At 37.7% G+C, this 13,861-nt stretch overlaps 1 non-coding gene across 1 annotated transcript; it reads right to left on the minus strand.

Annotated features, from left to right (window-relative positions):
- Positions 1 to 11,569: 11,569 nt before the first annotated feature.
- Positions 11,570 to 11,675, minus strand: LOC136148173 (U6 spliceosomal RNA). Its single transcript, XR_010659458.1, has one exon. It is a non-coding gene; the product is annotated as a U6 spliceosomal RNA (small nuclear RNA).
- Positions 11,676 to 13,861: the final 2,186 nt, after the last annotated feature.

The following is a 13,861-nucleotide window of genomic DNA, read 5'->3' on the forward strand; positions in this document are numbered from 1 at the left end:
AAGTGTCTGTACAAGTGGATACATTTGTATCTACATTTTTGTAGATTGGACTAGCAAAAGAATCAGTAAAGATAAACACTGCTGTATTAAACATATGCAATATTAGCCAAGGTTAAATACAATCTTAGTTCAAAAATAATTTTTGACACATGAGTCAATCAGAATATTCTGAAAAGTAAGTGCTGCCATCCATCCATAGGGGAATTTAAGATGCTAAAGAACTTACAATCTTGGTTGTTTCTTATTTTCCAGCTCCTTCACACCTCATTCAGAATACAGATTTCAGCACCTTGTTTCTTGACTACGCTGTTTCATAATGATAAACCCAACACTTGGATAACAGACAGTTACAGAATACTTTCTGGTTTTATCTTTAGCCTCCAGTCACACTAGATATGCCAAGTCCATGAAAATATCAAGTGATTTAATGCCACAAAATATTTACTGCATGCTTTCTTGGGCTTGATGTACTATATTCTATACACACTATGATGTTTTATTCCTTTGTGCCTTTGTTAATGACAATCTTTCTAGTTTGAACGCTTTTCCCTTCCTTCTTCTCTGGGTAACCACTATTCATTCCTTAAGACTCATCTCAGATATCACCTACCCCATAGAGCTTTACCTCAGCCAAAAGGCTGGGGTCCCATAAGACTACATAGCTGTGTAACAGAACTTAGCTATTTTATTTTAGTACATATAAACACTATCTGTTTATGTATCCAAATGTCCCACTGGACTATGAACTCCTCAAAGTAAAGATATCAGAAGAGAACTGACCCTTATTTCCATTATCAAATATACCAACCTACCTGAGTGTATACCTAAATATTTGGTCTTACTTCCTAGTAGAATGAGTGGACTGCCATTGATTCATTAAGGTCAATCCATCTATTCGGGTACTTCTTGTGCACTTGATTTATAGTTTGTTTAGTTATGGAATTCTAGTTTGGAAATAATTTTCAATTATTAGAAATTTTGAAGGCATTGCTTCATTTCTTTTTATTTCCAGTACTGCTGAGAAATCCAAATCTTCCCTACCATTCCTTTAAAAAAAAACAAACTCCACATTACAGAAAATATTAATATCTACCATGAGCACAAATGAATCCTTACCCACTATCTTTCTGCTCCCACAGTTATCAATTCACAGCTGACCATGTTGGATCGAGTTCTTCTCTCCTCCACAGTTGCCTTTTTTTCCTCCTTACTTTTTTTCTGACCGTGCCCTATGGCATGTGGGATATTTTCCTGACCTGGGATCGAACTTGGGCTCCTGCATTGGGAGGGTGACGTCTTCGCCACTGGACAACCAGGGAAGTCACTCTTTACTTACGTTGATTTCCATTTTCTGTGGCAGAGACGTTCTACTTTGGGCTTGTCATCTCTTGGCTCTCTGCTCATAATCAAGAAGTGTTAGTCGCTCAGTCGTGTCCAACTCTTTGCGACCCCACGGACTGTAACCCACCAGGCTCCTCTGTCCATGGAGTTCTCCAGGCAAGAATACTGGAGTGGGTTGCCACTTCCTTCTCCAGGGCATAATCAAGAAAGTGTGAGACTAAAAACTGATTCACACTGAGCCTGTGGGAAGGACTTTTCAACTGTGAATTTCACTGAATAGGAATCTGGATGGGTTATGTATAGGGGAAACTCTGAGGTCAGTGCCTTTAGGTCTTGATCTTAGGTCAGAGTCTGTGGAAAGGAGTTTCAGTTTCTTTTCTGGAGGGTAAATGTCTGGCTGCCAGCATGCTGGGAGTTGTGTTGGAGAAGAAAGCTAGATGTGTCTGCATTCAGCAATTCACTAGCCATCTGCTCTCATGGCATCCCTGCTCATTTTCCTAGGCTGGAGTAAGTGACCTGAGATTTTTACTGTTTCTCAAACAGCTTTTACCTCCACCTCCTTATTTAGGAATGCTCCTTCACACTCCATTTCAGATTTTTCTTAACATTGCTAATTTCTGATCTTTTTGAGGCTGTGGTGCAAATTATGTTGATTTTGAACTTTCCTTGCAGCCAACTTGGGATTTGAGTCTCTTGGGGGTGCTAACTCAGTTATCGCACATCCATCTGCTTTCTAACTCTCAAAATCTTGTTGCTGTTTTTTCCTCTACTGCTTTCCCCACACGTGTATGTTTAGAACAAAACTCACTTATCATACTTTCAAGCCCTTTTGGGAGGGAGAAAGTTAAATGTGTGTATTTATATTACCTTCACCTGGAAAAGCGCCCCCCCCCCCCCCACACACACACCCGACCCTATTTTCTTTAAACCTTAAAAATCCCATAACCTTTGTTTGATATAAAGATGAACTCTCTTCCTCGTGGTTGATTTCTCCCTGGGACTTCTGGTAGCTGGGAATTTCCTGGTCCAGTGGTTGGGACTCCATGCTTCCACTGCAGGGAACATGGGTATGATCCCTGGTGGGAGTGGCACAGCCAAAAAATAAAAAAGAAAAGATAAAAAGACTTTTGGTAGCCACTGTGTGTACCGAGGCCTCTGACCTTTTTGGGTTTGCAGAGAAGGGATCAGCTACTAGCAGAGAGTATGTGGTCCTGCCAGATGAGTATGTCTTTGATTTCCACCTTGGAGCCCCATCCATGTATTTCTGGTAATACACCACCAGGGTTTTGGAGATGGGCTAGCCCCTGGCATAAATGTGGGCCACCCTTCACGCGGGGATGGATGTCCATGCAGGGAAACTGCTCTTTACCCAGGAACAGATCGGGCTCCAGAAGCATGTATATATAGTGCAGAGCAAGAGGCCCACTCAGCTACAGGGGCCACTGTTCACGTTGTACAAACAGCTGGCTCTTCATGCTGTACTGAGGCTGTGGTCACCTACTTGCTTCCTAAGACCTGCACAGACTGCAGTGGACCCATGGGAAGCAGGGCAGCCGGCAGAGACAAGGACGCCTCCACAAGGAGCTCCGTAGCTGGAAATACCTCTTCATGAAAACCCAGCTTTCTCACTGGAATTCTGGGGTACTGTATTGGCATGTTTTTGTTTTTTCCTTACCTCGCTGGCCACCCAATCGAAAGTAATACTTTGGAGTGTTTGGAGTTTTCTTTGAAGTGTTTTCCAAATGGCAGGCACTGTTTAAGATAATGGCAAATAATCAAGGAACAAAACAGACAGCTTTCTGTCCTCCCGGAGCATGTATTTCCCTGTTTCTTTGTTGAGCTCTTACCCTTTTTCTGATGTTTAAATTATGTAGGGCCCCAAACTTTGGTCCTTAGATATTTTTTGTTCTTCCTAAGTTATGCCATTCAGCTCCATGGCTCTAAAAACATCTATAAAATGATGACTCCAAATCTCATATTACTCACTGCTTACTCAACACTATCACTTGATACTTGTAAGGGGCTGAAAGGTGGCCCCACAAAAGATATGTTTACTTTTTATCCTCAGAATTTATGACTGACAATTTATTTGGAAAAAGATTTTGTAGACTTAAAGATGTTGTGATGAGATCATTCTGAATTAGCCATATAGAACCTAAATCAAATGATGCATCCTTATAAAAGACCCACAGAGGAGAAGACAGACACAGAGGAAAAAGAAATTTGAAGATGGAGGTAGAGACGAGAAGAATGTGGCTACATGTTGAGGAATGCCAAGAGTTGCCAGAAATTGCAAGAGGCAAGGAACATTTTTAAGTGTAAGTGTGTAATTATAATTAAATTACTATACTTAAATAAATAATTTCAGGATATAAGACCAACCCACAGAAATCAATTATATTTCTATATACTAGAAATAAATATTTTGAAAAATGATACTAAGGAAATAGTTCCAATTATGATAGTATGAAAAAGAATAAAATTCTTAAATATACTTTTAACGGAAGAAGTGCAAGTCATGTATACTGAAAATTGCTAAATGCTGTTGAAAGAAAGAAGATTTAAGTAAATAGAAACACATCCTATGTTCATGGGTTGGAAGACAACATTTTTAAGATGGCATTATTTCCCAAATTGTTCTTAAATTCATACAGATATATAACAATTCCAGTGAGACTCCTAGCTTTTTTTTTTTGTAAAAGTTGACAAGTTGATCTTCAAATCATGTGGAAAGGAAACCTGAATATCCAAGGCAATCTGGAAAAGAGAAACAGTGTTGGAGGACTCATATTTCCTGATTTCAAAACTTACCCGTGAAGTGACAGTGATCAAGATGGTATGGTACTGACATAGGGTAGATATATATATTGGTGAAATAGAATTGAGGGTCCAGAAATAAACCCTTACTTTTATGATCATGTGATTTTTGCCACGGTTACCAAGACCATTCAATGGGGAAAGAACAGTATTTTCAACAAATGTTAGTGCAACTAGGTATATCTGCATGGAAAAGAATAAAAATTGGACTTTTGTCTCTCACCATTAATAAAAATAAAAGGTAACTAAAAATGGAATACTGAAATGTAAGAGCTAAAATGATGAAACTTTTAGAAGAAAACATAGGAATTAATTTTCATGGCCTTAGGTTAAATAGCACACAAACAACAAAAGAAACTGTAGGTAAATTGAACTTTATTAAACTTTAAAACTTTTGTGCTTCAAAAGATACTACCAAGAAAGTGGAAAGAGAACAATGGAATGGTAGAAAATATATGCAAAACATGTATTTGATAAGAGATTTATATTCAGAATGTATTATAACATTTAATTCTATAATATATAATATAAAGAACAAAGCTCAATATTGAAAAGACAAATAACAATTTTAAAATGAGCAGTGAATAGATACTGTGCTGTGTTAAATGATGACCCTCCCAAATATGCCCTTGTTCTAATCCTTGGAGCCTGTGAAAGTGCAAAGACCTAACCACTGGACCTCCAGGGAATTATCTAAAAAATGTTGAATGGTATACTTTAAAAGGGTAAGTTATACAGTGTGTGAATTTGATCTCAGTAAAGCTTTTTTTCCTTTTTAAAAAATGATTCAATGAACTCCCATCTAGTCTTTGCCCAGTTTCATCAATTGTTTACATTTTGCTCGATTTATTTTTTCATATTCTTTCTATGCATCTTTTCTGAAACCATTTGTAAATCACTTGGGATGATTTGGGGATGACTGTGGAATACTATTCAGCAATAAAAAAATTAACTATTGACACATATAACACAGATGAATCTCATGCAGAATGAAAGAAGTTAGGCAAGAAAATGGAGAAGACAATGGCAACCCACTCCAGTTCTCTTGCCTGGAGAATCCCATGGATGGAGGAGCCTGGTAGGCTGCGGTCCATGGGATCGCTAAGAGTCGGACATGACTGAGCAGCTTCACTTTCACTTTCATGCATTGGAGGAGGAAATGGCAACCCACTCCAGTGTCCTTGCCTGGAGAATCCCAGGGACGGGGAAGCCAGGTGGGCTGCCGTCTATGGGGTCGCACAGAGTCGGACACGACTGAAGCGACTTAGCAGCAGTAGCAGTAGGCAAGAAAGACTATATATTGGACATTGCCGTTTACATAAAACTATGGAAAGTGCAAACCAATCCACATGAGCAGAGAGCAGATCTGTTGTTGTCTGAGGGATAGAATGGGAGGCTGAGAGGAACAAGAGAGAGGGATTATAGACCATTGTCTTGATTGTGGTGATAATTTCCTAAGTGCATGGTGGTGGTTCGTGCATGCTCAGTCGTGTCCCATACTTTGTGACCCCATGGACCATAACCCATCAGTCTCCTCTGTCCATGGGATTCTCCAGGCAAGAATACTGGAGTGGATTGCCATTTCCTTCCCCAGGAGATCTTCCAGACCCAGAGACAGAACCTTCATTTCCTGCATTCAAAGGCAGATTCTTTACTGCTGAAAATAGGTAAAATTTTATTAAACTGTACAGTTTAATGTGTACACTTTATTACATGTCAACTGTAGCTCAGTAAATGTGTTCAAGACTTTTCAAGTTGTACAGTTTGCTTTTCTAAGGTTGCATTTTTTGGGCCACACAACATATGCAATCTTAGTTCCCTGACCAGGGATCAAACCCATGCCCCTTGCGTTGGAAGTGCAGAGTCTTAACCGCTGGACCACCAGGGAAGTTCCAAGTAGTACACTTTATTTATTTATTTTTTTTTTGCTTTTTATTTATTTATTTATTTTTGTTTTTTTTTTTTAAATATTATTTTATTAGTTGGAGGCCAATCACTTTATAACATTTCAGTGGGTTTTGTCATACATTGACATGAATCAGCCATATAGTTACACGTATTCCCCATCCCGATCCCCCCTCCCACCTCCCTCCCCACCCGACTCCTCAGGGTCCTCCCAGTGCACCAGGCAAGAGCACCTGACTCATGCATCCCACCTGGGCTGGTGGTCCGTTTCACCATAGATAGTATACATGCTGTTCTTTCAAAACATCCCACCCTCACGTTCTCCCCCAGAGTTCAAAAGTCTGTTCTGTACTTCTGTGTCTCTTTTTCTGTTTTGCATATAGGGTTATCGCCACCATCTATCTAAATTCCGTATATATGTGTTAGTATACTGTAATGTTCTTTATCTTTCTGGCTTACTTCACTCTGTATAATGGGCTCCAGTTTCATCCATCTCATTAGAACTGATTCAAATGAATTCTTTTTAACGGCTGAATAATATTCCATGGTGTATATGTACCACAGCTTCCTTATCCATTCATCTGTTGATGGGCATCTGGGTTGCTTCCATGTCCTGGCTATTATAAACAGTGCTGCGATGAACATTGGGGTGCACGTGTCTCTTTCAGATCTGGATTCCTCAGTGTGTATGCCTAGAAGTGGTATTGCTGGGTCATATGGCAGTTCTATTTCCAGTTTTTTAAGAAATCTCCACACTGTTTTCCATAGTGGCTGTACTAGTTTGCATTCCCACCAACAGTGTAAGAGGGTTCCCTTTTCTCCACACCCTCTCCAGCATTTATTGCTTGTAGACTTTTGGATAGCAGCCATCTTTAAATATAAGCAGTTTATTGTAAGTCAATTCTATCTCAAGAAAGTTGTTGAAAGAATCAGAAGACAAATGAAAATTAAAGGAATACTTTAAAATCATAAAAAAGGGCTAATTTCCTTAATATAAAATCTGTACCAAATCAACTAGAAAACAAGAAAACACAGCTGAAAAGTGAGTAAATGATATGAGCAGTTCATGAAAAAGAAAATATGTTGGACCTTAAACAGAGACAATACTCAACCTCACTGAGAAAAATTCAAATTAAAGCACCGCTGACACTGTTTTTGCATTCCTAACTGGGCGAATAGCCACCAATTTCATACAACACTATGTTGACATGAGTTTGGGGAAGCAAGCAGTCTTCCACATAGACAGTAAGTGTATGGACTGCTCTAACATGTAAGAAGGATACTTTGATAATATGTATTTAACTACTGTATCCTTCCCTGTAGTCATTCCACTTGGAATTTTTCCTACAGTTATACTTGTGTAAGTCCAAAATGACCTACCTTCAATGTTATTAATTAAATTTTTATTTGTTGTTAAAGACTGGTAAAAGTCTAAATGCCTGTGCATAGGAGATTGGTTACATAATTATAGTTCAACTGTTGAATGGAGTACTGTGTATTGGTAAACAAAGAATGAGAAAACTCTTTATATGTTGAAATGAGAAAATCTTATTTATCTGAAGTGAAAACAAAAAGGTACAGAACAGTGTGTTATAGTGTGCTGCCATATGGATTAAAAATCAGTCTACAAATACCTTTTGCCACAATACACATAAGTCTGTACAAGTGCAGATTTGCTTCTGGGGAGGGGTTTGAAGAAAGATTTGGGAATAAGTCTTTTCCCTATGTCTCTTTTCTAAGACTTGAACTTTGGATTATTTGAATCTATTTCCTACACTACAAGACCCCCTCTTTTGTTGATATTAATAAACCCCTTTGGTGCTGCCAAAATTTTAGCTCATAAACATATTTATTTTATTTCCCCCTTCAACATTTAAAAAAGTAAGTTCATTTTTAATCCAACATTTCTTGGTGTTTTGCAGTAAAAACTTATTTCATATTTTCAGTTTACATAGTTCATGATATTTCTAGATATTGATGTCCTCATTATTTCTTATTGTATTCTGGAGGTAAAAGCTGGGTGAAAAAAGTCTGAACATTTTTTCTTCAACACTTTGGAAGAATATTGCCAAATTGCCCTTTGAAAGATTATACCAATTTACATTCTCACCTGCAGTGAATGGATAGGCCCCTTTTCTTGAACTCTCATTGGCACTTGTGCAATCATTTTCTAAATTCCAATTTTATGGGTTACACTCGTATCTCATTATTTTAATTTTTCATATTCTAAATTGCAATGAGTTTGAAGACTACTTCAAAGTTATATTAATCATTTAAGTTATTTTAAAAAATCTTTTTCTGCTTTTTTAACTATGTAATACATTGATTTCATTTTCACAATATATGATTCAAACTGTATGGAAAAATGCAAATATAGGTTAGTATATGGTGTTAGGTAAAGAATCTAATTATATTTTCCCATAGTTAACACAATTTTTAAGTGGCCGTTCATTAAAAATCTACTTGTTCTGTACTGAGCACCAAAGTGCTTCACTAAAGCTAAATTCTTGGATGTATCACAGAATTTAGGGTCTGCTTCATTTAAACTGTCTGTCTAGTATCAGGCTGGAAACATATCGTCTAGTTATTTTTGCTTAAGAGTTTTGTATCCATTCTTTATTCTTTTGCTGCATAGTTCTGGACTTGCACATTTAAATCTAATTACATTAAATTTATAAATGAAATGTAGGAGACTTGAGATTTTGCAACATTAATTTTTCTCATCTGAGAACACATTTTACTCCATTCATTTACCACTACTTTCATATTCCCCAGTAAAATTTTGTGTGTGTCTTTATGCCGGCGAGCATATTTCTTGTTAAGCTTACTCCAAGGTATTGGAAATTTATAGCCCCTTCCCTGGTGATTAGATTACTTTATGGTGCTCTTTCGACTTTGTGTCCTTTCATATCACTCAGCATCCCTCAGGTCCCCTGCTGTCAGAGCAGTTGACGGGAGGTTCAAATGCCATCGGTCGGATGGATATTGTTTATTCTCCTTGGGCTTGAGCTGACCACCTCTTACTCTCCTTTTATGGCCTGCAGAGAGCTTGCAGTGACCTTCTGCTGGAGCGAGGACCAGGAGCTGAAGTAGCTCTCCTTCATTTACATAAACAGCTAACTGGTTGGCCGCCGGCCTTTAGTGCTCTTCCACAGAGGGCTCAGCACGTGTGCTTCTGATCCCTGCTTGGATATCTGATTCCAGGCTCTTCCTTCCTCACAGAGCTTGTCCCCACCCAGGGCTCCCCCACCCCCAACAACCCTAGAAGAAAGTCAATTGCTTGTTTCCATTTGACCCCAGAGAATTGTTCCTTTATTGACTAAATACCAATTCGGGATTGCAGAACATACAAATGAGCCTGTCCTCAATCAGAAAATTTTAAAAAGAGAAAAATAAAGAGATAATAGTAGTCCTTTTCTCCTGAAACTCTCTATACCACGCACTTTCCAAGTGTTTTTTATAAGGTAAAATAAAATCTTACATTAAAATTTTTTCTTTTCTACTTTTTTTCCAGCAAAGAATTGTGGTAAAATACATATAACAAAATTTACCATCCTAAATTTTCTAAGTATACGGTTCAAAAGTGCTAAGCACATGCGCATTGTTGTACAACTGATCCCTACAACTTTTTCATCTTACAAAACTGAAATTCTATACCCATTAAATAATAGCCACCCACTAATCCCTCCCCCCAGCCCCTGGCAACGATCATTCTACTTTGTTTCTCTGAGTCTGAGGACTCTTGATACCTCAGAGAGTGAAATCAGACAGTGTCTGTTTTCATTTAGCAGAATGTCCTCAAGGTTCTTTCGTTCACTGTAGCATGAGTGAGAATCTCCTTCCTTTTTTTTTCTTGCCATGCTGCAGGCAGGTGAGATCTTACTTCCCAACCAGAGATGGAACCTGTGTTCTCGGCGGTGGTGGAAGCTTGGAGTCTTAACCACCAGGGAAGTCCTTCTCCTCTCCTTCCTTTTTAAGACTGAGTAATACACCATTCCATGTATATATCATATTTTATTTATCCATTCTTCCGTCCATAGACATTTGGATTGCTTCTACATTTTTTGGCTATTGTGAACAGTGCTGCTATGAACATGGGTGTACAAATTTCTCTGTGAGACATGTGATTTCAATTACTGTCTTTTAAAAAAAATTTTATTGATGTATAGTTGATTTACAATGTTTTGTTAATTTCTACTGTATAGCAAAGTGACTCATTCATATATATATAATATATATATATAATCTTTTTCATATCTTTTCCATTATGGTTTATTGCAGGATATTGAATATAGTTCTCTGTGCTTTACAGGTAAGACTTTGTTGTTTATCCATTCTATATTCAATTACTTTCTAAGTGTTTTACTAAGTTTATTTCATTTAATCCTTATTACAACTTTATCAATCAGGTATTATTAATATTCAAGCTTTATTATTTTTAATTTTTATTATTTATTTATTAGTCTGAGGCTAATTACTTCACAACATTTCAGTGGGTTTTGTCATACATTGACATGAATCAGCCATGGAGTTACATGTATTCCCCATCCCTATCCCCCCTCCCACCTCCCTCTCCACCCGATTCCTCTGGGTCTTCCCAGCCCCCCAGGCCCGAGCACTTGTCTCATGCATCCCACCTGGGCTGGTGATCTGTTTCACCATAGTTAATATATATGCTGTTCTTTCAAAACATCCCACCCTCACCTTCTCCCACAGAGTTCAAAAGTCTGTTCTGTACTTCTGTGTCTCTTTTTCTGTTTTGCATATAGGGTTATCGTTACCATCTTTCTAAATTCCATATATATGTGTTAGTATGCTGTAATGTTCTTTATCTTTCTGGCTTACTTCAATCTGTATAATGGGCTCCAGTTTCATCCATCTCATTAGAACTGATTCAAATGAATTCTTTTTAACGGCTGAGTAACATTCCATGGTGTATATGTACCACAGCTTCCTTATTCATTCATCTGCTGATGGGCATCTAGGTTGCTTCCATGTCCTGGCTATTATAAACAGTGCTGCGATGAACATTGGGGTGCACGTGTCTCTTTCAGATCTGGTTTCCTCAGTGTGTATGCCCAGTAGTGGTATTGCTGGGTCATATGACAGTTCTATTTCCAGTTTTTTAAGAAATCTCCACACTGTTTTCCATAGTGGCTGTACTAGTTTGCATTCCCACCAACAGTGTAAGAGGGTTCCCTTTTCTCCACACCCTCTCCAGCATTTATTGCTTGTAGACTTTTGGATAGCAGCCATCCTGACTGGCGTGTAATGGTACCTCATTGTGGTTTTGATTTGCATTTCTCTGATAATGAGTGATGTTGAGCATCTTTTCATGTGTTTGTTAGCCATCTGTATGTCTTCTTTGGAGAAATGTCTGTTTAGTTCTTTGGCCCATTTTTTGATTGGGTCATTTATTTTTCTGGAATTGAGCTTCAGGAGTTGCTTGTATATTTTTGAGATTAATCCTTTGTCTGTTTCTTCATTTGCTATTATTTTCTCCCAAAAAAATATGGAACACTTCACGAATTTGCGTGTCATCCTTGCGCAGGGGCCATGCTAATCTTCTCTGTATCGTTCCAATTTTAGTATATGTGCTGCCAAGCGAGCACAGTAGTCAAGCTTTAATAATGTGAAAACGGAGGTGCAAAGAGGCTAACTAAATAGTTGTGTATGTGTGTGTGTTCAGTCATGTCCAACTCTTTGCGGCCTCATAGACTGTAGTCTGCCAGGTTCCTCTGTCCATGGAACTTTCCAGGCAAGAATACTGGAGTGGATTGCCATTTCCTTCTCTAGAGGAACTTCTTGACCCAAGGATTGAACCTGTGTCTTCCATGTCTCCTGCATTACCACTGAGTCACCAGAGAAACTCCTTTTAGGTATATCTTATACTAAAATATCCTGTATAAATGACTTGAAATATTACTCCAGGAAGGAAAAATGAGCCTGAGCACGAGAGTTTTCATAGTTAAATAGGCAGTGTGGGGTTTGAAAAAACTGGTGATGGAGTCACTCCATGACCTGCATTCCTATATCATTGATTTGATGACATCCTAACTCACATATATTCCCTTTATGCTTTTGCAGTATAAATTCCAAAACCTCATAAGAATTGTAAAAAATGGGTTCTGGAGAATTTTTTTTAAGTCAGTTGTCTATAAAATGTATTATATATTGTTCATAATATATATCTCAATATTATATATATTGATTTTTTCTTTTTCATTTTTTTCAACTTAGCTACACATTAAATTATCCATCTTATTTAAGGATCAAAACACTGCTGAGTTTTCAGGATTGAGAAATGAATGTCTTTATTTCCTGCTCTTCAAAATAAATTATTTGGGTTGTTTTTCCAAGCTAAATTGTATTTAACTTCCTTTGCATTTTTTTTTTTAACCACCAGACGTTTTTAAGTTAGTGTAACCTAGCAAACACATTTCTTTTTTAAAAAATGTAAAGTCCTTTCTAGAGATAGAAATCTTTGAATACTTTTTTCATAAAATTATCTGCAAAATAGATGGAGAATGCTTTACTAAGTCCAATGAGTTTTAGTTTTTCAATGATATATGCTGCAGTGGATAAATAAAGAAAATATTTGAGGAAATTTAAAAAGTGGCCTCAATTTAAAAATAAGTAAAGCAATATCCTACTGTGGAAGGAAATACAGACATTATTTGTTACCCTACATTAAAAATTTTTATTTATTTATTTATTTATTTCTGGCTGTGTTGGGTCTTAATTGCTGCGTGGGCTTTTATCTAGTTGCAGTGAGCCCCAGATACTCCATCGGTGCGTGGGTTCTCACTGTGGCGCCTTCTCTGGTTGCAGAGCACAGGCTCCAGAGCATTCTGGCTTCAGGAGTTGCAGCACACAGTTTCAGCAGCTGTGGCACATGGGCTGAGTTGCTTTGTGGCATGCGGGATCCTCCCTGCCCAGGGATTGAACCAGTCTCTCCTGCGTTGGCAGGCGGGTTCTTTACCACTGAGCCACCAGGGAAGCCCTACTCTACCTTTTTTTTTTTTTTTAATTACAGGACATTAATTCGCTGCTTCGACAGCTTATTATTTTATTTCTTTATTTGTCCTCTCAGCATGCAGAATCCTAGTTCCCCAAACAGGAATCAAAACTACACCCTCTCCATTAGAAGCATGGAGTCTCAACCACCGGACGGCCAGGGAAGCCCAACTGTTCTGTTACTCTACTTTGATCACATTTACATGATAGGATTTTAGGGCAGAAGTATTGGTATCTTATCATAGGGATGAAGGTGATAGTATCATAATAAGGTTAATAGTCAGGCTTCTCTGGCTATGTAACAGAACTCCAACTCAGATTTGTTTTGTGATTTTAATTGCTCATGGAATCCTTGACAGGGTTGACAGGATATGTGTTGGATGATGCCTTGGTTTGGTATATGAAATAATAGATCTTTACTCATAAAGTGGTTAAGAGCATATTTTATAAAATGTTTGTTCTGAGCATTTTTTGGGGGTGGGTAACTTTGTTTTAAAATAATTTCAAACTTACAGAAAAGTTACAAGAATAGTATGAGGAACTATCAAATGCCGATTGTTCAGATTTACCAGTGGTTTATATTTTGTCCCATTTCTTTAAAATTTTCTCTCTTCTTTTTTTTAATTGAAGTATAATTGATATACAGTATTGTATTAGTTTTCAGAATGATTTGCTATTTGTATAGGTCCCATTTAAAAAATTAATCCTATTTTAAAGACTATTTATTTATTTATTTTTGGCTGTGCTGGGTCTTAAGGGCAACAACTAGAGAAAGCAATAA

The sequence above is a fragment of the Muntiacus reevesi genome, chromosome 16, assembly GCF_963930625.1.
Source record: "Muntiacus reevesi chromosome 16, mMunRee1.1, whole genome shotgun sequence".
NCBI classification, from domain to species: Eukaryota; Metazoa; Chordata; class Mammalia; order Artiodactyla; family Cervidae; genus Muntiacus; species Muntiacus reevesi.